Source organism: Prenolepis imparis, unplaced genomic scaffold (assembly GCF_030444845.1).
Source record: "Prenolepis imparis isolate NDT839.2.m4 unplaced genomic scaffold, iyPreImpa1.0 SCAF_5, whole genome shotgun sequence".
Taxonomy (NCBI): Eukaryota; Metazoa; Arthropoda; class Insecta; order Hymenoptera; family Formicidae; genus Prenolepis; species Prenolepis imparis.
In genome coordinates this window covers 15,008,159-15,035,670 of record NW_028141163.1, presented here as the reverse complement: position 1 = coordinate 15,035,670, position 27,512 = coordinate 15,008,159, and the positions used below count along the sequence as shown (strand labels likewise).

At 37.9% G+C, this 27,512-nt stretch overlaps 1 protein-coding gene and 1 long non-coding RNA gene across 12 annotated transcripts in view; one reads left to right on the top strand and one right to left on the bottom strand.

The window, feature by feature from the left end:
* Positions 1 to 26,297, bottom strand: part of LOC145935926 (uncharacterized) — a 42,266-nt gene extending 15,969 nt beyond the window's left edge. Inside the window, exons 1-2 of the long non-coding RNA XR_014425304.1 lie at positions 26,137 to 26,297; positions 25,953 to 25,996 (exon numbers count right to left, since the gene is read on the bottom strand). This is a non-coding gene — a long non-coding RNA (uncharacterized LOC145935926). The remainder of the gene's footprint in view (positions 1 to 25,952; positions 25,997 to 26,136) is intronic.
* Dlg1 (MAGUK family member discs large 1) overlaps positions 1 to 27,512 on the top strand; it is a 250,297-nt gene that overhangs the window by 26,352 nt on the left and 196,433 nt on the right. The gene's annotated exons all lie outside the window — the stretch shown is intronic.

Genomic DNA, 27,512 nt, shown 5'->3' with positions numbered 1-27,512 from the left:
AATTTTCGCAAAATATCCGCGATATAATTTCCGTCGAGGGAAAACTTTTTCGCGAGGTGAGGTTTCATCGAGAATTTTTAGTTGCAGTTCCCCGTTTAGTAGCAAGCCCGATTAAGGGCGCCGGGATTGCTTAGAGCTCTGAAGAATGCGAGTACTTTTCTCCAACTCTCCGCGCTTTGAGCGTGGAGAATTTTAAGCTGGTCTCACGCACAAAGCTGCTGCCAGACAGACAGCGGACGCAAAGGTGCTTTTTCGTTTTTCCGCCAGCCGGCTTGACATTTCACAGCGTACCGGACGCTATCAAGACAGATGGGACGTTACTTCACTGCTCGGCAAGTCCCGGGGATCCCTTTAAACGGGTAGTTGCACGGATTTCAAACGTAATTATTTCAGCACCGTAGATAGACGCGCGGAAAAATGTCGCAATTTTAAAATTGGATTGCTTTAATCGCGGGATTACGACATTTTTTTCTCGAAACGCGAAGATCCCCGAGCGTCGTTCGCAATGTTTTCTCATCTCGGCGACAAAGGGAAAAATTTATAGCAGCAGTGTCGCCTGCGTGCACTGAAAACCCATTTCACCTCGGAAAACGCGTCCGTTTCCGATAAATGGAAGGAAGTCCAGACTAGAAAGCATTATCGGGGCCCTTCGATCCGTTTAAAAATGCATGCGTTGCGGCTGGCGATTTAATGCATTGCGTGGCCCCGATCCATTCATTTGCGCAACTTGGAAAATTTGCCGCTGTCCCGGCAACCGAAGGCAATTTCACGACTCTCGTATCGCATTTCAAGTTTTATAAAAGTGCTGAATAACGTCACAGAAATATCGGATACAAAGCCGCGTCTCTCGTTTTACAATTCAAATTTTGTAATAGTAAGCTATTTTACGTAACTCTTTATCATATACGATATGCTTCCTGCAACGGTGCGGCGGCAAATACGGTAAAAAATTATTCCGACCGATGGAATAAAATTGCCGCGCACAATAAAAGAGAGATACATACATGTGTTATTTTCAAGAATATAATTTATTTAACTCCACATGTGGTTTTCGCATTTTAGTTTTATTCATGTCGAGATACATTGTTGTTCAATTATTCGACGATGTTATATGTTATGTGCATATTGAAAAAAAGATATATGGTTCGGGATTAAGTTACCGCAAAAATTACCGCGAGTAGCTATATATCTATATATATATATATATATATATATATATATATATATATATATATATATGTATGTATGCATGTATGTACACTATTCATTTTTCAAACTATTCGTTTGCAAAAAGTGAAGAGAATAAAGCCTGCTCAGTATTTACTATATAGCAAGGAAAAAGCCAGAGTGGACTACCGAAAAACAGTATCATCCACGAATATCCCCCAATTACGACTGCCGTGCTTATCTATCTGACTTCCACGTCTCTCCTCAACCCGACCGTCATACGACTTTATCCCTCCTAACGAGGAGCCCGTTATTTCTTATCGCGTCAGAGCCGTAAGAGCCGAACCGTCGTCCGCGTCTCGTCGTTTCTCTTTTGCTTTCGACGATAAGATAACGTCGGCAATAACACCAAGAGACTCCGACGACGTTCGTTGCATTTAATTTGATCTCTATAGGATAACGACGCGCATGTCACTCGCACGTATTTTGCACAGTGACATTGTCGAATTTGTTTCCTGTTTTGCTATATGATGTTATCGCGCTTATCATGTATTTCACAGCGTCTATTAATTCTTATCTGAGCCTAATTTACAAATGTATGTACTTTGTGCAGAATTTTCCCAGATACAATATTTGAAAGCAAATAGAGGACAAGTCTTGTCCACATGAAATATTGTACATATTACTTCTCTCTGGAGCCATATACATATCATCTTTCATAATTGTTTATAAAAGGTATCATGGACCTAATGATAATTGTCTTTAATGAATAAATTCTCAATAAGATTGTATAAAAAATTGCGGAAATTTGTTAGCTGCAAATAACTTGTTAGCAAAATATATGTAGCCTTTTTTATATTATAGAAACGAATTCAGCATTCGCGTGGATTCTGCATAATAATTAAGCAAACTGTAGAGTTAAGCATAAATTTTGTCTTTGATTTTTTGCAATCGATATAATTCGAATTTTATTATTCATATTTTTCGAGTGCTCACGTGTTGAAATTTAAATTTAAAGCATTTCTGGTTAAAACAAAATTTTATGTATAATATAAAATTCTAATTAATTGTAATCAATTCTACATAATATTATTCGTTGTAATTAATTCATCATAATTTCGCAATCTTCATTTACGTATCTATATGTATTTTTATTTTCCGCGTGCATTAATGCATTTTATAGATTCGATGCAAGATCTTTGTCTCTTTCTGTCATTCGAATTGCACGGGTCTTAGAAACTTTCGTTCTCCACAATTCCTCTGGGAAAGCTGACAGTATGCGCAACTTCTCGTTGATGTGTCGACAGACAAACGAAGAGACGCGGATCGTTCGAGAGACGAGAGAGATCACCGGTGATCCGTCGTCCCGTCAAATGATTTAAGACGCAATCTGTGAGACGGTAGTAGTAGATGAGGCCACGACAACTATTGCGTCTCTTCTCGCAAAGGTTAGCAAACCGCCTCGTTGCTGACGGAACATTCATCACCCCGACTATCTCTACGTCTTTTCACCTCGAGGGGGTATACACGGCACCGGGAGCTAATATCCGCGGCAGGCTCGGTGCAAATATACGCGGTCGGTTGCGTTTACGGCTTTGGGGAGCCGTAAAATATTCGCAAATTACTCCCAGCGAGAGCGACGCACTCCCTGTTGCTTCGTCATCGTTGGCTTCTCATCCAACAAGTAGCGTATCCAGCTGTCTGTCCTTCAACCTGTTCATTTTCATGCCCGACTTTATTCAATCTAAATTCTCTTAATTTGCACAGACACGATTCGAAATTACTCTACTACTTCCTTCCAATTTTAGTTCTCTAATACCGCGCGATATATAAAATTAATTAATACAACTTATAAATCAGTGACTTTTTGTCGCAATTTAACAATCGATTTAAAAGAGTCTTCAGATTCAGTAGAATTAAACAAATCGACGAATATAAAAAATAACTATGTAAATAATTTCCTTCTCCAGATTATTTGTAAAGAATGCGCTTAAAAATAATTATGTCAATTAATTCGCGATATCGCGTGCATTTGCCGTTTAAATGCATCATCCTGTCATTTTCATTGCCGAACTAAATCGTGCAATGGACTAAGCTCCCGTAGTACCTAGATAAACTTTCTCCCGAGCGTTCTCCGTATCTCTTACTATCCGTGATAAAGCGAAAACCATTTAACTGACGGCTTATCGCGGTACTTTACTGTCACGAAGCGAAGGCGGATTTGTGAATAATAATTTCGTATGGCGGCACACGCATGATTACCTTGAAAAATGAGATCTTTCGTTGAATTTTCGCGACAAAAGGAGCATCCTTGCATACGATGCATTTTGGAAATATATTTTTACTCCGTGATGTTGTGTATCCTGAAAAATTGCTGCTCTCTCGTGTGAACCACTTTCCGGAAGAGCGGAATGCATTTAATTTTGCTAACAGTTTACGTGAGAAACTGCCTGCTGTTTTTGCAAAAAAAAAAAAAGAGTATCTAGTTGTCATATTGCCTGCGGAAACTTTGCTTCAACATTATTTTAAGAGGGTACCAGACCTGAATCGATCCTCTTTGCGATTTTCCATTTCATAATCATAAAAGAGATACTATAAAAGAAAGTTGAGGCAAATATTCAAAATAAACTGACAATGAGAACAATTCTGAATAAAATATTTACGATATTTATTACGATTTCTATTTATAACTATCTCGTTAGAAATGCAATCGTTTTTCGATGTATAATTAGGTAAATGCGATTTTTTGTTACGATTATGGACTCGAGATTCGATACTCTATCTTCGCAAATCCAACATCTTTACTTAACGGTTAACGTTAAATTTTCCAACCGCAATGGCAGCCGAAGTTGGCCCGAGCGACACGAGTTACGACATCTCGTTACACCCTCGCGAAATGTATGGACGACAGTCGGAACACCCACTCACGGACGGTCCTTGAGGCATTCTCCGGCCGCGATCACAATTCACTGCTGTCCGGCCAGCCAGCTTGTTCTCTACTTGTTTTGCAGCGCGTACAGTTTTTCCCTTAGTTAGACTCGGCGCGATCTTTTTTTGCATTACATATATCTAGATCAGTTTTAACACCAACATATTAGTGTCCGAAAGTAAATTCTTCGAAATAAGAGTGTATGAAATTGTGAAACAATAGAGAGTCAAACTATAATAAAATACTGACAGTATCACTGGAAGGATAGCAAGATGTTGTAACTTTATATATTTATTTTTGTATTTTTGCTACAATATTTTCTGATATTTCTATTATTTTGTCAGTAGTATTATTTTATAAATCAGTGTAATACGGTATCTTTTTCAAATAATTATAAATCATATCCCGCGTAATTTTATATTCCTTTTATCCTTGTTATATAATCAACGGAAGCAAGCATATTTGCGGGAGGGAAAAAGCATTGTACAAAAATAAAATTCTCGCGAAAAATTATAATTTTACAATTACAGTTACTTGATGTACGTTCGCGTTCACGAGTAAATTTTAACGTTTATCAGCGTCGCCAGAGAGAGAGAGAGAGAGAGAGAGAGATTTGGAAGGGATATCATTATTCTCTTACGCATACTGATATACGATTATTATACCGGATATGTACGACATGTGCGGTTGCTCTTTTTACTCGAATCACAAACTGCATCCGTCTGGTGGGATTTTGCCGCAGTCGTCGGACTGCGTCCGTGTGTGACGGCGCGGTATCTATCCGACGAGAATTCGCTGCATAAATTTCAAGCGGCGCGGTGGTATACCGGTACCGCCTTCGTCGCCAGCGTTGGAAGGTCGGCGAGAGAGGGCGAGCGACGGTGGCGGCTCGCCAATTAATCACCCCCTGACAAATTGCCGAACCGGGTGTTTTGCTCGGAAACGCCCGCGCCGTGCCGTGTTCTTGCCGGCCGCTTGCATCCGCGAGCGGCTCCTTCCACTTGGTAGATTACGCAAGAAGGATCCCGCGAGACATGCTCAGGCGGCGGAAGCACGCAAGCCGAGGAAATGGGGGATTACGGTGTTTATTAGAGACTCTCGCGTCGGTGAGAGTTAATGGAAGCTCTTGGGCTGTTTCCATTTTCGGCATTGCCGGAAGTACGTCTGTTTGCGCCCGCTCGTGTTCTCTCGTCTTTCTCTCTTTCTACTTGCATTAAGAATATATTAATATATTGAATATTAAAAAGTTGTATTAAAGAAAGGAGTTTATTATGTAATGTTATCTTTCACGACGTCGTAAATTCGATAGATAACAACGCGTAATATGCGGATGCAGCTTACGATTTCATTTTAAAAGCACTTTTACTTGATATGTATCTGGGGTGTAATAATATTATAAGAGAATATAAGGAAAAAAGAAAATCTCTCTCTAGAGTAATAAAATATTTGACTATTATGTGCTGACTTATACAATGTTGAAACGTGTTAAAACTGATTACTTGTGTGAATGTGAAAATATATTGACAGCATCAAATATTTTATTCGTAAAGTAGAATAACTTTGCAGAATTATTTGCACCAATCTTATTTAATCTCACATAAGTTTTTATTAGGGGGTTATAAGAATAGAAATATTAAATAAATAGAAAATATTAAATATATAATAGTAATTTAAAAATACAATTTTAAGGTGTACGCGCAATTACTGAAAAACTATATTACTGATAAAATAACGTTGAAAAATAATTATATATAATTGCTACATTTTATATCCAATCATCGTATAGATAAATTGCACACATATATAATTATACAATTATAAAAAACAAATTTCGTTACTTCCGTCGTGACGCGAATAATTTTTTGCTACGCATTAGACAAGTCCTCGAATTCCCGTAAATCCGTCGAAAAGTTCGCCAAACTTTTGCGCCAAGGAAGAATCACGTTACAAAGACAACCGCATGAAAGAAGGCTTAGACTCAATTTAGCGCTATTCGAAAGCGCGATCTCTATTTTATATATACGTATATATATATACCATCATAGTCGAGTATTCGAGCCTCGTATTAAGTCTCTGGAATAGCCTAAAGTTTTTACAGCACACGGAACTAAGCAGAACCGTTATGGCGAAGAGTAAAGTGAGATTCGTCGCGCTACAGTTCGCTACGGCGCATCTCGGGAAAAAACCCGTCGAGAAAAGAATGGGACGTTACTGCAGAATATTTATAGCGTTTTTCAGTATGCGGTTATGGCCGAACTTTCCTCGTTTCCCGTTGAACTTTGCGGACTTGGGAGGCACACTCGGCAATTCCATAGGCTTTAACCGATGTTTTACGTTCAATAAATAAATCATTAATGAAGGGTTAATAACGATTAATAATAAAGCGCAGACATATGCGGGAAAAAAAAATCATAAAACGGAATATGGGCGTTGATAACGAGCGGAATTCAATAATGGCGGGACAAAAATTTAATGCGCGCGTCGAGAGAATGAATTTCGCCTATATTGTGTATATCGCGGGGGAAGAGATGCGCGTTTCGCTGCAATAAAGTGATTTCCACGTAGTAGTAGTAGTAGAGACGGCAGTTTGCTCTGGCGAATTGCTGCTGAGCGTGGCATGCGCGTGTTGACGTTAACGTTGAAGAAATAAACCGGCGAAAAAATATACCGCCGATGCACTGTGGATGCCGTCTTGCAAACTAATTTTTAATGTGTCTGCGAGGTTGACATATTGTGTTACGCGATATTCCACGCGATATTCTATGCACAAAACATGCCCCGCATATTCTCAGTTATTACATAGTATTATGAGTATCTGTTTGCGTTCCCTTTCATAGCAAAATCTCTGTATATAAAATTTCTCCCTCTCTCTCTTTCTCTCTCTCTCTCTCTCTCTCTATATATATATATATATATATATATATATATATATATGTGTGTAATAAAATACGTATCTCGTTAAAATATGACTCGTTGAAAGCTTCTTTTCAATATCATCACGATATTGAACTTACAATCGCGAGATGCATTCAATCAAAACACATTTCATGCTATTATGTACATAATTGGACAGACATAGAAAAATATGGTAGTTTATCGTAACATGTGAAAGTACAGTTAAACGACGAGAAGCTTTACCTAAATATACATTCTCTGTTGGCGGAAAATATCTCATCGCATTTTATCGCTGAAAAATATCGCAAAACTGGCTCGTTGCCATTTCCACGCGTAGAACAAACATTTGTGTTTAAAATAACGCACTGTAAAGTAGCTTCTAGAGAGGTTTGAAATTAATAAGAATGTTTTGTTTACAAAAAATGGAGAAATTACTTAATGAAATCATTAAGAGTTTATAAATGGCGGAATATTTTGAAAGCAAAAATATATATATTTCTTGAGATTTACAAATAAAAGGAATAAATGCTCTTACATGTTATAAGTTTAACACGTGATACGCACACAGAGACGTGGAAATAGCGAAGGAGCTCGTAAATTTCCGTGATAAAACGTGTAACAAATCATCGGAACACGGTGCCGGCATTTGGCATCGATCAACTACTGGATCGAGACCGAAAGCCGGTCAAGTAGAGAATGTAGAGAACGTTGACGCGCGTTTGTGCAATTGCACAAAGTGTAAAAGGATGCGTTTGGAAAAAATGTGCCAACCATAAGCAAAACGACCGCGGAAAATTGAGCGCGTGCCATTCGCGGAGTATCTTTTGTCCGCGACAGACAACAAATGCACAGACCATCGTTCGCGCCTCTCTCGCGTAATTTCCATCCAAGTGTATCGCTTTCAACGTTAATGGGGATGGTGTCTGTCTTTGCAATATCACGTCACTCGTACGGCGAAACAACGCCGTCCTCATCTCGCTTGATGGATGTAGCGTGTATCGTCTGGTCGTGGCTGGCTGCTTTCGGAACCAGCCAAAGAGAGAAAAAGAGAGAGAGAGAGAGAAAAGGGGAGAAGAAACACTCTCTTTCTGTTTCTTCTTCACGTCTAGACAGCAAGCTGCTTTTATCCGCGCGTGAGAAATCAAGGCGAATGAAATTTCACGGTGGCCGGATTGAGCTCTGACTTTCACCTCGCTTCGTAATTATTCTTTTTGGAGGAAATTACCGTCCGACAGTGAAGGCTTAATCCTTGCCTTCACACCACCGCGAGAAAGAATTCGCAACGGGTCACCGACGACGGATTAATCGCTCCGACGAGATTTTGGCATCGAGTCGCACGTATTCGCGATCAACGAGAGCTTTGCGCATCGCGTAAAATACAGTTTTTCATTTCTTTTTCATCGATCTTATTTTTTTAAAAATAATAATAATGCTGTCAAACTTGAGCGCGTGCAAAGGTAAATAACGCGGAAAGTTTCGAGTTCACACACGTTCGATAGGATCGAAAGGATTATATTTCGCATGCATAATGCGCAGTCGATTCCGAAAGGAAGCGAGAGAAAATCGACAAACTCTCGATCGATTGTCGTCTTCACGACAGAGGTAATTCGTGATTTACGATGTTCGGAGAATCGGCCTCCCGATGAATTATGCATCCGGGAACACGTGTCATCGTTCAGTTCATTGGTCAGTGCGAACGTAGTAACGATCGTAGAATTGGGATATCGCGAAGCTCTCTCTGCTTGCTCTGGGGATAGTTATAATTATTATACGGTTCTATCAATTCCGTTATCGGCGTAAGTAGATAGAGAGATATATGTCGCAGAGTATATATGCATGTACATGTGTGTGTGTATGTGTGTGCTCTCGCGGCTTTCAGCGTACGCGGACAGACGGCTGAATAGAATTCGGGGATCCGGCGGGGTTCCGCTTCTATGCTAATATTGACGCCATCGAGGGATGCGATTGCACTCGCCCTATATGCATCCTGTGCGGCTCCTCTTCAGGCACGAGTCCGCGGAATTGAATTTTGGTGATATAATTATCGAACGCTGTGTAACTAACCGATCTGTATCCAGCCTGATAGCGCCGGCCGAACAGAAACTTGCATTCTCGCGCCGAGCGGTTAGCGTGGGTAAATAGTTAATGCAACGCGACGATAACTATTCAAATTTAATCGCCACTGCTCTCTATGGCCTTTCAACTTTATCGATTAATTTTACATAGTCATCTTATAAACTTATATCGCGTTAAAAAGATTCAATTTTTAATAAAATGTTATAGTATAAGTCTCGATTTCTGAAATTAATTTATAATTTTAAAGAGAATGCATTTTACCATTTTATTACGATTAATTACTTAACACTACTTAATTACGTCTGACAACATGTCGAAGACTGTTAATAAATTGCTTGCTCTCTAATTTTTTTGAAATTATAATTATAAGAAATTCGAAGAGTAAATTTCGAACTGACAATGAGATAAAAAATTCTATAAATAATAAAAATATAAAGAAACTTACGGAGTGGCAATTATACAATAGAGATCTTAATATCTTAATATTATTACTTTATATTTTCTGCTATCCATACAAGCTCTCTTTGTACACACACACCGTTTTAAACACAGTACGGTTTTGCGTCATTATTATTATTATGAAACTCTTGGTCGAAAGCGAGCTTTTCCGGCGAGCTTACATTAAGATCGTCGCCAGTCGCATAAACTCTTTGCCTTTGCGCTTTATACGCAACGGCGCATTCTCTCGTCCTGGAAAAAGGCACCTCTTCGCGGCCCCTTTGAAAGCACTCGAGAAGGGTTACGACCGAGTCCTGAAAAGCTGCAGGCGATATAAAGAAAAGGCGGCATCCGCCCTTTCCCGTGCGCGGCCCCATTTCTCACGTGACGACGACGACGACGACGACGACGACGACGACAACGACGGCGGCGGTCGTGAACCTCCTTGTTGTTATAGAACTTTTTCGAATTTTCTTATAGACAGACACACACATATACACATGCAGACGTGAATATGAACACACACTTACTCACTCATGAGCATCATCTTTGCGACGGTGTTCGGCGTGCATTAGTAAGATCGACGAACGTTTATTACATTCGAGTCGAGATGCCATCCAATCGCGAAAGGTTATTTGCCTTGGCTATTAGGCTGATATGCGTTATATAAATTCTGGAATATTTGCGCTCGCTAAAGTCGTAGACTATAGTTTGTGTAAACGTGAACTTTTCTCTCTTGCCGTATCGTTGCAAAATGGATGATGCAAATAGAACGATGCAAAATATTGTTGTTTGTTAACTTTCTACATTTCTCTGTATCTTTCTACGGATCGGGTGAAGCATTCTATATATTTTTTGTTATTGTATTGTTATTTATTTATTTATTTATTGTATCGGCTATTTTAATTCTCGATGAATCTTATTGTTTCCAAAAAGTATGTTTTCAAGCTCAAGCACAACAATTTATCTCTCTCTTTCTTACAAAGCGTTACCTACTCTTGTCAGATTAAATAACCAAATAACTAAATATAAAAAAATTGTATACGTACATTATAATACATTCTTGTTCCGCGACAAAGTTTGAAATACTTCATGCTTTCCGCAATAATAAAAATGTTGATTTTGCTTTCGCAAACTTCGGGCAGGAATGCATGGTATCCTTGAATCTACTTTGCAGGACTTGCCGAGGCAAATGCGTTTTACTCGAGCTATTTGAACACGCGAGCCCGAGAAGAAAGAGAACACGAAAGCGCGCCCGCATTATTCTATTTTGCAAGACGACACGAAAAGAGAGCGGTATTTATCTTCCAGTTCGCTCCCACGAAGCTTTTATTCGGGGATCAGATCGAACAAACATTCGCCGGAAGCAGACTCGAGAGGAGAGATTCTAGAGGGAAGTTAGAGGGGAAGGAGAGCATATCTTACATCAACTGAATTGTGAGAAAACCGGTTAGCTGATTCTCCATCGCCGTTTTCCGTCGTCGCCTCCGCTGATTCCGGATCGATATGAATCAACTTTCAGATTACACCGGTTTTTCGAATTGAAACTGCAGGGGAAGAGGCTCGTTACGTCTCGCTATACGAGAAGGATTTATTCCCTATCTACGCGTTGCCGACAAGTGTGCGGCAAACACTCTTCTTGATTTGAAAAACAGGCGTGAGTACTTTGCGTTATCGGATCATCCGTTCGGCAAACCGAAGAAGCAACCGGATCCAGGCTGATCTCGTTTGATTTGTCGTCTCCGTCGCGCGGTTCTGGTGAATCCCAGCTCACCCAGCTGTCGAAACTATCACTGGTGAATAAACGAAAGAAATTGACGAGACATTTACACAACACGTATTTCCTCGTAATGTAAATTTTATATTCCGAATAATTGTAATAAATTGTGTTATTGTTAGTGCGCGCGCTCGTTTGAGATTAGACGAAGAAAAAAATTCGTGTTCGAAAAGTTAGTATTGCTTACATGAACACTTAAATCCAATTCTTTTTCTTGATTAGCACTTTCAGCGTGCAAAGGGGAGCCTTTTCACGCGGTGTAATTCGATATCGTCGCTCGATTAGATCAGGCATCCAGATCGATTTTCTGCGAATCAAATCAAATTGTGGTTCGCAACCCTAGGCCTTCTCTACAATAGAGAAAATAAAAGTAAAGAAGGGAGAGCAGAAGAACGAAACAACTTTTGCAACCTCTCTCGAGAATTGGAGGGATGATAGTAGCGGAGAAATTGTTTTTATGGTAAAGTTTGCTTTATCGGGAATCGGTCTCCGCTCTCTTCTCCAATACGAGCAATCGCGAACTGCCCGAACGCTCTCTGCCTCTTACTCTCTCTTTGTTTCCCGTCGAGTTCCACCTTGGGGATTCATTAGACCGTGAGCAACCTCCGTTCGTTACTGGAATCTCCTCTTTCTTCTCTCTTCTTTTTTTTTTCTTCTTCCATCTTCCATCTCCCAGCATCCTTGCGATGTTTTTATCTTCTCATGTAGTTCTTTATTTTGTATTTTTGTTTTTTTTTTCTTTCACTCGCCGCAGTCGTCTTTTTCCACATTTGCCGGCGTACTGAACACAAAAGGAAGCGATATCTCTCTCAGTTGCCCCTCTACTCGAAGTGGACAGAATCCGTTTTATCCAGTTTACGCGGTAAAAATAGGAACTTCTAGAGAACGGTGGGATACAATTAAGAGATAGATGGAAAGAAAGCGTAGGTGATTATTTATACGACGGAAAAGCTCTCAATTTTGCCTCTTTTAGAAGTTATCGATTATCGTTCTCACGATTATCTCTTATCTCATTGTCAGTAATATGGAAATGAATACAACCTTCTTCTGATATATTAAGATACAGATACTTGAACGGATACTTAATAATAATAAAGATAAAAAGTGTTTTTTTAATACTGATTATAGAAATAAATCACAATCGAGCTCATCGATTAAATTCAACATAATTCTTATTTAATACATTGAGTATATTAATTGACATTGAATACAATATGTAAATAATATATCAATTAAATCACGTAAAAAAATATATATGTAACATTTTTCTAAATCATATAAATTTTTAATTAAGAATAAAGGAAATATAATTAATTGCAATTGCAAATTCTATAGTAGGTACAATTTTATAATTTTTTTACGCGCGAATACATATAATAATTTTATAATATAATTTCTATACTTAATATTATCAAGGAGATTTATCTGATATAGAATTTGATTTGTGCTACCAAAAATTCTAAACACTTGCCCCGTTGTCTTATTCAATATGCTGATTTTCTTTTTTACTTTTTTTATTTCTTTCACTATTTAGTTTATTTATTATCTATATACGCGTATGCACTCTCTGTTTCTCTCATTTAATTTACAACTAGCCATATTACGCGCTTAAATTAATTTTGACAATTTTCCGCGTGCTTTCTGCAAAATTTTCGTCAACTTTTCGCCAATCGCTGGAAATTATGGCGGAACATGTCACAAATACTGGTAGTTTAACGGAAATTGCTTTGTGCTAGAATGACGGGCTTTAATTTTCTCGCTTCTCTTTTTCCCCACTTGTTAGTCGTTAAAACTTTTATCCCATAATAATGGCCGGTGTTGAGAAATTGTTGTTGAAGGACAACCGGTTACACGAGAATGAAATAACATTGTTTAGTATTACATCATCGTATAGAACTCGGCATGAACATGAACATTAATTGTATGAGTTGGCATACATACATAAATTAATGTAAATGCATTTGCTATGTCTTTGCATAAGTACTGATTTCGTTGTCTATTGTATAAAATAGAGAATCGGATATTTTTTATTATTAATAATAACATTTTATATTTGACATTTTGCATATTATCGCAATTATGTTTAAAAAGTCTTTGTTTCGCTTAAAATGAAATTTTAATACACTGACGTGTATCCCGTATGATGTATTTCGTATTTATCATTTTTTCTGGTAAGAAAAAATACCGGCAATTAAGAATAATTAATCAATCTTGACTTTGCTAAATGTACATATTATTGATTTCCCTCCATTTTAATCTTCAACTCGCTCAATATTTCATACAGGCGATCCTCTAGTTCTAGTTTATCCGCCGAATGTGATCGAATTAAAGTTTCACTCACTCAGATGGACCGGCAAGATTTTCCGCTCTATTAAAGCGCCCGATCCAGGCTGGAAACTTTGCCTTTCCCGAGGGAAAGAGCGGTTAACCCCACATCGCATTCCACGTGAAAGTTCTATTTCTCAAAAGGTGTGTCCATCGACGTGGGTTATTGCCCGAGTTCGAAATCGTCGCGATTTCCTCATCGCCCGAGTGCTTCGGCCGTCTTAAAGGGTTCGAGCATAGAAACGTCGAAACTTTTGCACGGAGCTTTGATAAATAAATGGCACACGATATATATTCCATCGGGATATACTCTATTGGAAATTATCTGTCAAAACGATTATATTAAAAAATATAACTGAAGTATAAAGCGGAATTGATCGTTCCGCGAGGAATGCAAGTTAAACAAAAATGCCATATACAGCTCTATCTGTCGGTTACGAGGAATTAAATAAAAGTTCTCTACGTTAACTTCTACGCGCACAGTAAATTCAAACTTTTTTTTCCTCTTGCGATGAAAAATTTTTAGCGTACGAGTTTGTTGAGCTGCAAGCGATATTGCGAACGCCCGGAATCGATTTTTCCTCGGATTTGTTTCGTATACCCTCTCAGATTTAATTAATGTAATCATTAAATAAATCATGCTGCATTTATCGCGCATTATGGACATGCTGACATAAACATATATGCATGTAATTTCTCATGCGTGTATTTGCTCGCGCTAAACATTCAATTTACTCGGAATAAAAATATAAATAAAACATCGGACATACGCTACGTATCACGGATAATACAGCGCACTATCATATATCCCGTATATCGAACACAGCCAATGGCTGCGTAAATTGTTTATTGACACTCGTGCAACTCGTGAATTTATGCGGGAATGAAGTGAAAAATATCGGATGCGCGAAAATACGCGTGGCTCAATTTGATTTGCGACATCCATAATTTGGGATATTGTTTGTCGTTTGACCGGTAAACCCGCATTTACCAATGTGCGCTATCAGACTATCGTAAATTAGTCGCGATAATCCCGGTATAATTTTGTCTATCGACAGGTTGCATTAACCCGTGTGATGCATTAACGCTGACGATGTAAGACGCTTCGTAAATCCATCAGCGGCGTGCTTTACGTTGACACGATCTACTTGGCGCACTTGTCGTAAAATGAAGCGAATGCAAGCGATACTTATATATTCGCTGCGCGATAATTGATACTGATAAAATCTTCTTTCAGACGATGCTTGACTTTTATGACGTTGAGAAAAATTAATCGTATATATTTTCTTTTTCCTTTATTTATTTATTTATTTTATTTATATTATTTATTACGCTTTCATTTCGTGCAAAAAAGTTAAGCTAATATATACATATATATTGTGTGATAGTATGTGAGCTAATGTATACATACATATCGTATGTGATATGTGATTAGCAAATCGAACTTGAATGTTATTGTTTTACATATACTAACTGTTGTATCTCGCACAATCGCGTGTATTGTGTAACAGCGAAATCGATGTTAGAGCTTGGAAATAGCGATGAATAGGGGGAGGGGGGACGCGTAACTTTCGATTATGTAATAATTGACGTATAACAGCCGGTGCGCGCATCACAGCGCGCTCCGGAGCTATTCCGTTAAGTGAAAGATTCATGGATCGATAATGACTTCCGAGCAAACTAACGTTAATGCCGCCTCGTACCTCGCGCCAGTAGCGATCTCAGGCGCCTGAATAATCAACACGGGGAGGGGAACAGTCGATCGTCGACGTCAAATGGCATGGATTCAGCCGACGAATTAAACGAGCAAATTGCGCTTGTCGCGGATATCGAGGATACTCGCTCCGTTATACGAATGTTGCTGGAAAATGAAAGGTAGGAGATGTTCGTCTAACGCGGGAGGAGGCGTTTGACAATCTATATATACGGTAGGTGAACGAGATCGTCGATCCCCTTCAAAAGTTATCCTCGTGGCGATAAATTATTTTCACGCAATTACGAATCATTTCGATTCTGATAAATTATTTTGTGTTTCAGAATTATTTATCTGATAATAATAATATCTTGTAATAATAATATGACTTATTGTGTGCGTTCGCGTTGCAATAAAGCTGTCGCTGTCTCGGTATTTGATGAATATTTTTGGCTGCGATTTGTTTATTCTTGTTTACACAAATTAAAAAGTTGTCGGACAACTCAATGCGCGATTTCGTAAGTTTCGAGAGGACGCTTCGCGCTCGACGAAACTCCGCGTTGAAAGGCTTAAATTGGAGCTAACTTGGAGACCATACAATATTATCTCCGGTTGAATTTCAATCTGATTAGCCGTTCCTCGAGTTAGTTAGTTCGTGTGGAATAGCTTAACAATGACACGCATTACGCCGCTGCCGCATTAATCCCGTAAAGACGTTATACCAAGTTCACCTACCGTTTTGGAAACTTTGGTCGATAGTTAACTCGGAACACGTTCGAAGTGATCGTCGCTCGGACAAATTTTGAACATTAAATTCCGATAACGCGGATGTGCACACACACGTACAATAGAGACAGGCGATATAAATCTAAATAATATATTGCAATAATTTACAAATTTTTAGAGACGCTACATTATATTAAAAAAATGATATTAAAATAAAATGGATATTTTTTAATTATTTTTTCCCTAGTGTGAATCATATAAAGCAAAGTATGTTTTATTTATTACATTGTTTGAATTAACACTGTTTAAAAAAGAAATCGAATATTTTGCATTAATCGGATATCAAGAATACTTTTGAATAAGAATAAGGAAATAAAAATGAAAAGAAAGAGAGAAAGCGGAAAGAGGAAGAAACTGACTGAAGAACTTTCTCTGTCAGTAGAGACGTCAACAACTTCCCCCTTATTCCACATGGAAGTAGTTCCTCGACGATGTTTTACACCGACTACCCTCGAGCGTATCTCGAGGACTTCTTCCTGGATGAGTACACGCATCCCAGAAGTATTCGACTGTGACGAGAGAACTTGGATAGCGCTTCTCCTCGTGGAGTAACTAGCGCGACAAAAGAAATCATCCTTCGAAATTCAAGCGTTTAGCTGGAGGTACTGAAAGTTTCGAACTTAGTTTGCGCTGGAATTTGCCTCGTTGCCCGGAATGATTTATAGTTACCTTGTACGTGTGCGTGATACGGATAGCACAGTGACGATGATATTGCATATCTCTATACGTACGACTGGCTTTGTCTCTTTTGCGGTAAATACTTGTCACGAAAATATCCTCGATCCGCAATTGTCTCTCTGTGTTTTAAAAGATAACGGAATTGAACGTCGCTATTAAGAAGTGATATATAATGAGGAGATTAGACGTAATGTAAGTTGTCGCGTTAATTGATAATTCGTGATGCAGGATTATCGCACGAAGGAGAAGGATGACGTGAGAAGGATCACGTCGCGTCGTCGTAACGTTTTAGCGTAGGGCTGCGGATACATAAAGGGACAACTTGCCTCTATTGTGGGTCAAAAGCGGAGGTTATATCGCGTTTAGTTACCTACTGATTGATGACCCGACGAGAGGGCGTGTCTCGAGCAAAATGTGCGCTAGTTGCTACTGCTCGTTCAAGCCGCTTGAAACTGCGGGCTGACGATCCGACTAAACTAATTACCCACTATGGTACACCTTAATCCACCTTGTATTCACAGATCGATAACCACCAGCTCAAAGAGCATACATCCCAAACATAAACTTTGCGTATAATCTCTTGATGTTGACGTTTGTTTGATTAAATTACTTGCACAATTACTTTATATTTTTTTCTTCGGTCTCTCTCATCTTAGACGTTGAACGTCTTGCAATTTAATACTATGATCTATCGTGAAATTATATAGACATACATTTCCAGTGGATTTTTAGCAGATAAATAAATTTATGAGCTTAAACAATCTTATGCATAAAAATAATTTATAATTGATTGCATAGCTTTTCTGATTGATTTTTGCATTTTATTTTACATTCTTTGCTCGAATTAATCCCGAAGAAAGTTTTCGATACGGTACTATTTATCGTAGCATAACTTAATCTGATAGAATTAACTTCGCCCTGTGTTCAAACATCCATAAACTCGTAGCTTAAAAGATATATAGAAGTATGCAAATTTTGCGGGATTTGTACAACACACTCTTACTTTGATAATCAGGAAATTCAATAACTGAATATTTTAAGTTTACTCTATTGACAATTACAATGGAGACATCGTATGTGTGAAGCACGATCGCTGAATAAAAAATCCGGAAGAGATTTCAAAGTCGAATCAAATCTATATATATATATACGATGAATACAATATCGCTTACATGCAAATCAAAGGCTTTCACGAGATATGAGAATATTTTCGCGCGTCATCATAATCGATCGATTGTCGCAAAATTGAACTTAGATTTCTGATTGTGATCAATATAATCCTCGCAAAATTGACTATATGGATTTTCAATTTTATTCGCACTCAATTGTTCACTTTATTTACCATCGCTTGCTTCTGCATAATTAAAGGAATAGTAATCATCGTTCAAATTGCATTGCGTTTCATAGATTCGCGAATCAATTTAATCTTTTCCTCTTTTTTTTTTATTTTAATCAAAAGATTAAATAGCCACGAGAAAATTGGAAATAGTTATATATATGGTAAATGTATATAAAATGAGCAGAGACATCTGAGAAAAGGTCGAGTGAAAGATAAAATATATCTAGAAATAATACATCTCATGTGTTTCCGACGAATTGCAAAAAGTCATCCTGGGACTCACATTGATAGTCGAATTGTTTCATTATTATTCGTGTGCGTGAAAAGGATGTCTTGGGAGTCATCCCGCGCTCTCATGCATAACCGCCGCAGTTTAGTAGGTTTCTACAGAAACTTCCAAGGGATTTGTTCCGCTTTGAAGTCCGCGCCGTTGATACTAACCGCCGTTCCAAACTGTGAACACGCTCACGGTCAGCCAATCTCGTTATCCGACGTCCGATGGACTTCGGCCACAAATTCTGCAGAATTTCGTGATTGAAACCGCGCTTGCTTTGATTGTCGTTCGAGGAGAAGAGCTGCGCGATTCGATAAGACTTTCTCGAAACAAACTCCCAAACAGATGAATCGATCGCAAATTTTCTAGTTTGACGATTATTCAAAATCTTTCGATTTAATTAAATAAATTTTTAAAAAATTGATACACAATTTTTTTTTATCCAAATGAAAAAATATCTCGTACACAAATCAAACACGATATATAGAGTGTATGTGCTCAATGTTCATATAAACGGAATAAAAAGAAATATTTTTAGATAAATTATGTCAATATCGACACGTTCCCGTATTTTCAAAATTATATCGATTAACACGCGGATATATATTTTGTTTTATTACAAAAATATATTTTTACTGAAATGAAATTATCGTTTTTTTTTTTCCATTTTTCGCACAAACGCCGCTGACACCTCGGTCAGATATTTTTAGCAGTTTACTCGGTTTCCGCCGCGCGCGTTTAATAACCATTTTCCGCTCTGCGACTGTAATGAATTCATGGTCTGTGATAAAGCGACTTCTCGGGCAGTCCTAAAACCCGCGAAGCAAAACGCCGCGCTTAATATCGACCTGTCGCACCTCTCGCGTGGGGCTGCGTTATTAAATTGCGGGCAAAATATACAGGAGCAGCGCTTGCGTTACCGAGTGGTCGGCGACATGATATATCGAGACCTCGCGATTCAACGACGTAGCCACGCGGCTCGTATTTCACTTGTCTTTTCGCGCCACTTGCCTCCAAAAATATTTCGACTGTATCGCAATGAATACCAGATATTCGCGTGGTTTAATCGCGACCCGGAGTCGCGCGTTTCAACGTCCGGGTACATTGGATGTGACTGCTGTATCGTACAGACGCGAGACGTATGTGCGTGTTCGCGATTATCCGCGCCAGATTTAATATCGTCGAATATGTCAACGCGTGTATCGCGGGCGATTCGGATACGTCATTAACTTTATGACTTGCGGCCCATAGACTGGCTGTGTTTATGTCCTTGTCCTAAACACGGCCGATTTCGACCGTCACGCGATATCGCATTCAGTGGCATCATATCATTTCGTAAATTGCTAAGACACGATAAAGGAATCTATTATGGAATTATATTAATGCTGCATTAATTTTATGAATTAAATCACTCTTGCAATTTCGCGTCACAAAATTGTTCGTGGACTGTATTTACGATTTTGTCGAGAAAGTATAATAATTTCGCACCTTAACTCCACTTACAATTCTGATTATGGCACTCACAACTATCAGAGTGATTACCGGAATTCAGTAGTTCAGTTCCATCCCATCGTCGCCTTCCACTCTCGCTGATAGCACATAGATAGATAGCGAATGGATTTTCAAAATTAAACAACGCGGATCGGAGAAATTTTTTAAGTTTATTATTTATTAATTTTTTTTTAGATATGGTTGTACTGATGAAATCATCGCACAAATGCGAACCGTATATTTCACTAAATTTTCAATGAAAATTTTGCGGAAATATATTAATTAGAGATTTGAAATACTTTTCAGAAGTGATAAAAAATATTGCAAAACAAATTATTTTTGCAACTATGATATATTCAAAGGTTTTTTGAAAATTTGTTAGCGTGTTGACAGCTTACGCGACGTCAATTTTAATTATCGATATCGTTTTAAATCATATACTACATTATATTGTACTGCATTCACGTAATGTCACTCGCGCATTCGCGCGCAAAAGTTTTCCCATTCGCGAGATCGAGCGCGATTCGTGCAGGATTCTGTTCCGCTATTCAAAGGCTAGCGGCTGAAGACAGCTGCGGGGAAAGTTAAATGCTATTTACAAACCGCGATGCACACCGGATTGCATGCCGCTTGAAGTTACGAAACATTTATTGGCTCGATCGTCCGATCAGCCTTTTGACGTGAGCTCGCACGGCTGGTATAACCGTGACGCGAAAACACACGCGCACACGGGGATGAAACTCGAACAACACGCGGGGTGGAAAGACGGGGAGGGATGGAGAAAGGGATGAGGAGAGGCGGACACGCACACGGTGTCGGGAGTTACCATCCCGCTTTGAGATTGGACGCTGCGAAACAGGTATGAGCTAGTGTTAACAATGCACTTCGCCGACGCTCGGCTATATCCGGTCACGTGCCGGTGCGTGACTTCCTTTCATCAGCTTACAAAGCTTGCGGACGAGGACGGACGGTGTGACAGGAGCTAGGCAGAGTGCAGCCTCCGAAGAGCTTGTCATCGTCGACTTTACCGTGATGCGAATACCTCTCGCGGCGTAACATTCCAGGAGAGAGAGGGAGGGAGGGAGGGCATATTTGCTTCTTCATTCATTATTAATGAATCGGAAGTCGTATCCGAGTTAGCACTGTAAGCTAGCACTGCTCAGGTGTTCTCGAGAAACATGAATTAACTCTTATAAAATTTCGCGATGGCAATTTCTTGTCAATAATGGGAGATGGGGGTTCTCAAGATTCTTAATTGCAAACAATAATTATAAATTGATTATAAGTACATGAAATGTGTGTGTGAGACATTTCACCTTTTTAGAAAAAAAAAGTAAAGCTGAGCTAGCAACCGGTGAGTTTGATACTTATTGCTACTACTCAATTAATATTAGAAATAATCTATCTAATGTTAAAAAATATTATACACATATATTACTTGCTTCTTAAAAAGATTTAATTAAATTCATAATATGAAATTTTTTTATTACTAACATTAAGAAGCAAATTTATTAAAGATGCCTTTAATAACTACGCGTTAAAAATTTTTAAATGAAAAAGCAAAATTTCATGAAATTGCTAAAAGTTATGTAAAATAAATCATCTACTGCATAAATAAAGGCGGTTTTTACCGCATGACAAAAGTTAACGAGAATATTTACTGTAACTCTTCGCTATCAATGAGATGAAAAAAAAATTTTTTTGAGAAAATAAATGCTCGTCTCTCTAATACCGGGTATTTTCAGTCACGCCCTGTATTGCACAGTGTAGGCGCAGTAAAGGTTGACGTCCTAAATCTCCGGCCTATATTACAGCCGCAGGGCGGTGGTTGCCTACTCGATCGATGGACCTATAAACCTGTCGTGTCCCACTGCCACTTTGGAAAAAGGTATTGTAATCCGCCTAGCGGGCAACCTCGTGATCGCCAAAATGCATTTTAGCCGCGTCACGGCAAAATCGTGCGCTTTTTTTTCTCGTTCTCGCGGTTACGTAAACTGACCCTGTTCGTCGCGTGAATTGTCAAGTTGAGAGCGCACATATGGAGTGCTATACATCGCCTCGATATCATGAATTATTTCATCTTTAGCGCGTTACGAGTGAGAATATTCATTATAAAAAATTTCAATAACAGTAGTTGGAGTGTAAAAACGACACAGCAGAAACTTCCGTATTATATTCATTTAATATTGATATCGCATTAAGCACGCGATGGAATATAGAATATTTTATATCTTCACCGAGATAATAATCAGCAAAACTGAGCTTGCACCGAGATTGCGCGAAACGATCCAACAGTAGGATTTATACGTCTCCTTATGATCGTCTCAATGGCAGATAAACAGAGAGCTGCAGTCGTAAATACGAGCTTTACTTCGGCACTGCCAATCAGTACAGAATACGTCAAGTCGTACGTAATCTGTCTCACTGTGAATGAAGCTTAGTGCGCCGACAATTGTAATCCAGATCGATGTCCCGGGCGTTACGGAATTCAGTGCTCGGAGTTAATTACATGGCCCACCCGTGGCGAGTTACATCACATCGGTCGCTTCTATTCCTGCTAAATGACGAGAATGTAGGTGCATTGTTCCCAATTAAGGAAACTACGTCTTCGGATATGTAAATGTAATAACATCTTTTCGAAGAAAATAGAATTACGCGCGCACTTCATCATATACTTTTAAACTGATAATTACTTGAATGTAAATTGTCTTTTTACTTTACTCCTATAAGATATGTGACTGAAAATATCCGATAGCAAGAGAGCATTTATTTTCTCAAAATTTACCTAGCGAAATAACAATGAATATTTCTGTTAACTCATATGATAAAAAAATCGGTCTCTCTTTATATAAAAAAATATCATAGTAGAGATGATTATTTTTTTTATCTTTTTAAAATCATGTTTTTTTATCACAGATACAAAAAATGTATTTATTTTCATTATAAGATAAACTAAAAATATAATATAGGGAAATTTTGATTCTCATAATTGTTGGTGCTTATATCGGCTTTCAGAATTCCGTTGTCCAAGTATTAACACGAGAGAGTTTCTAGCATGATATATATTCTCGTTCTCTCGCGCAAAGAGCACGGGATTATGTTCTAAGCGCATAATTAGTACACGAAGCAAGGAAGTATCATTAAGAGGAAAGTCGAATACAGCGACAAGAGACGTACCTCATGACAATCCGGTTTTGCTCGTTAATATTAATCATTAATATTCGTCACCCTTTAATATTTCTTGTGCGACTCTTACACAGGATATTGTGACGCGTACGAAAATGATATTATGATTTTAATCGGAAAATTGCATTTTAATCGGAAATGAAGCAATTTCTTTTTAGTATGTAAAATTAATCTTTCTATTATATCTGTGAATTATTAACTCTTTTGTTTCAAGTAAAACCTTATTGAAATTTATACGTGAAAAAATACATTAGAGTTTATTGAAAATTGTATGGGAAACTTTACTGTTACTGCTGAGTTATTGCAACGTTTGATTTATTGCTTTCAAATTTACGTACTTGGAGTAGATATATTTTCCGCTGCGTAATAATATATCAATATAATATATGAAAGCATTACATATATATGAATATGTAATCACAGGCAACATGATATGTTGCTGGAAGAATCTCTAATAATATATATAATATATATTTCAAAACCCATCATAGTTCGTTAGTCGATATCATTCGGTAATAGCCTCTCTCGATGATATTAGATTAATACAATCTATAACATTTTAAAAACTGTTTCTTTTTTGCGTAAATATTTTACGATTAATTCATATTAGAAAATATTTAAATTTAAGTCATAGAATTTATCTTGTTCTATCTGAAACCTACAGATCTGTAAATATTTTACGATTAATTCATAATAGAAAATCTACAGATCTGTAAATATTTTACGATTAATTCATAATAGAAAATATTTAAATTTAAGTCATAGAATTTATCTTGTTCTATCTGAAACCTACAGATCTGAAGCAAAACGTTGAAAATGTATAACAGATAGATCGGGAATTAATTCCGTATTAAACGCGGAATTTAATTTATCTTTGAGAGACGAAATCCGTCCAGGGTAATATATTCTTGCTGGAATGTATTCTTTATGCTTCACGTTACTACTATATCTCACGGGAAAACAAGCTGTTTCATCGAATGCGCTCGTCGCTCGGTATACGTTTTAGTCTACAATTTCCAAAATTGTTGCATTTGAGTGTTTCCATTTTTCACGCGCGCATTACTTTGCTGCATCCCAGGCCTCTCGTTTCGAATGGCGGCGCGAGCGCGAGGATAGCGAGCGCATCCCACGAAGACGTAATTATAGCAAGGTAGCTGTATATATCATTAAGAGCGCCGACGGTGGAGGAACGCAGCGTGAAAAGAGACGGTACTCCATTGCCGGCGGGGAGTTATTACGGCGACTTAGGGGTGAAAAGCGGGATGCGATGCGAGGGTGCGAGGGGAAAAGGCGAGAGAAGGGTAGGAGAGTGGAACATATATATATATATATATATATATATATATGTTCCGTAAAATAACGACCTCATTATCAGCCACCAGCTGGTTGCCGGGCGCGGCGGTATTAGACCTCCCGATATTTATGCGTGCTTTTATTAAGCCCCATATTCAATGGCCTTAGCTTCCCTCCCTCTTCCTTATCTTCCTCTTCCTTTCAGTGTTCATTCGCACTCTCTCGTTTCCTCGCGACTTTCCCCTCTGTACCTTGTTATCGCGTTATCGTTAAGCACTGCGGGATATCCTTAACGGCCGAATCTCCTTTTATGGCTTATCAAAGCATTCGGATAATAGAAGGCTCGTAGAGGGAGTATACTCTATTTTCTCGAATGACGAGATACGTGAAATTCAGATCTCTGCATCGTGATTGATTCCGTTGCTTTACGCTAACGAGAGTTTTTTTGTCATTATTTGCGTTCTACTCTAATTAATATTATTCCCTTATAGGCAAAGTAGATATTAGCTTCTATAAAATCTCTGCGAATGCTTATACAATATTCACAAATACAATTTTGCTGACATTTTCTCAAAGAGGTCACAATATTGCAGCTTAAAAGATGATACTTTTCCATTCGAATATCTTAGGCAAGAAATATCCTAGAATTAAGTATATGCGATGGCCATCGAGTGTAATATACGCATCTGAGTGGCATGAAAATTTCCCTATCCATTTAAACGGAAACGATCCGCGGGAGAGCGAACGTATAAGAGATTTGATCGACGAGGCGCTTACGCGTAATTCCGTTCTGCTATCGCGAGGAACAGTTAAATAAATAGCGATGATACGAATGGAGCAATATCCCGATATTACGGCGCCCCCGAGTCGCAGGACTTCGCGGTGGAGAAACGATATTTCATTCCATCCAGTTTCTGGAACGTCGTCCTTTCATCTTGCGATAAAACTGTTACTGGCCTTCTAAGAGGCGTCATCGACACTGCGCGATAACCCTCCGGTGCTATCCAACGAAATTAGTTTCAACGACAGTATCCACGTTGCCCGACCCGGTGTGTAAAGCCGTGTACTATCGACGTGTCGTCGCCTCGGGAAGAGAATGTGGTCGTACGATAGTCGAGTTATGTCCGGGAATACACAGAGTTCTCCACCAAGAATCTCATTCTAGCGATCGTTTCTGTGTTAGATAACCGAAATGTTCGCGAGTCCATTTAGAGCCATTTGTGGAAGCTATTATATTATATGTGTATTATCATTATTTACCCAGCACCTTTAACACCATCGGTGTAAAGAGAGAGAAAATGCGCAAAAATCATATATGAAAATTCTTTTATATTATATTTTTTATATTTTTCGCTTTGCTTTTTTAATGTATGAGACTTTTAACCCACTTACGATAATCGATACTTTAACTATCGTTTATTAAAAGCCATAATGGAGTATCGGAAAATATTTGAGTTTTTTTTAGATATATCTAACAGCCATGTTATAATCGATCCGCTTGAGTTTAATAAAATACTTTCTTTAGTATTTTAATGTACTATATCCCTTTCTTGTGATGTTATAATATTTTCTTAACTCTATCGAAATAAACAATTTCTCACTCACCGGCCCGTGCAATAGCTGAATTGTAGTACACAGCACACAATGATCTGAAAACAAAATATTTAAATTATGTATATACATGTGTGTGTGGGGGGACGGGGTGTATGTGTGTGTACAGGTATTTTGAAAGTCTAGAAACGGTCGAATATCTCAATGTAGTTTAGAAAAAAATGTTTTTAAGTTTTACCTCACAGTTGCCCCGTTGTCGCCCGATGCCTCCCCGGGTCTCCTCCTCCTCTCTTAGTTCATGGTAGCACTCACGACACTCGCGAAAACACGAATAATTATACGATCGCCCGATACTTTACACGGCACTCCCGACACGACGCGTGAATTGCACTGTGTATCGCTACCTGTAACAAATAAAATACATACATATATTAGAATAATCTTATTATTTCGCATTACAGCATACACAATATAAATATATAAGCTAGAATTAACGATAGATATATCCACGGATCGCAACACATTCGCGCGCGCGAAAACAGATTAAGTTGGGTTATGTTGGCAAGAGATTTTGCATCGAATTTTTCGCGAAATATGCGTTTCGAACAATTACGACTACATATTAACGTTGAAATTATGATATGCGATTGATAAATATTACAATACAAAGGTTAGAAATCGTTTCTAACGATTATGCTTACTAATTAATCACAGCGGGACGCAGCTCCAACTGCCTGATACTCGCGGCGTTTCGGTAATGGCCGCGGCTACAAACATCGGCAACTTCACTCTAATAACGCGCGCGCGATACTATATACATGACTTAATATTGGGAGATTCGTATATATATAATAAGGAGATTCGTTCGAAAAGATATAGCTTTAGAAAGAAAAAATATTAATCGTGAATAAGGTTTTATAACACATTATTTACAACGTATTACTATTTTATAACTTTTACCATATTATTATTTTAAAATTTAATTAGCAAATTATAACATACACAATATAAATATAAATAGGTAAGCTAGAATATTTCATTAGCAAATTTTATTAATATTTTTTGACAGAAAAATCAGCTGATTAAGAGACATTGAGAGAGAGAATGTCTCTTTTTCCGCAATAATATTTTCTTTCATATTTATAGAAATGTTTTCGAAATGTCTTGTGTATTTGAAGCTTGATTATTGTAAAAAATAATTAATTTGTTATATAATTAATTTGTTGTATAACAATTAATTTGGATAATTTGTCAGTGTATCTACCGAGCAATCACAACGTCTGATTAATGTCTTATATTACTACTGAAAAAAAATTAATTGAAGCTCTACATGACATATATGATTAAAGCGTCAGCTGATTAAAGCGTTAATTTACTAATTAATTTTTAAAATAATGTTATAAAAATTAAAATAATATAATATGTATTAAATAATAGGTTATACAATATAATACTTTAAACTCGATTAATATTTTTGACAGTTATCAGCTGATTTCTGTCAAAAAATATTAATCAAGGATAAGATATTATAAATTATAACATATTATTTACAACATATTACTATTTTACCTTTTTACCATATTATTTTAAAATTTAATTGGCAAATTAACGCCT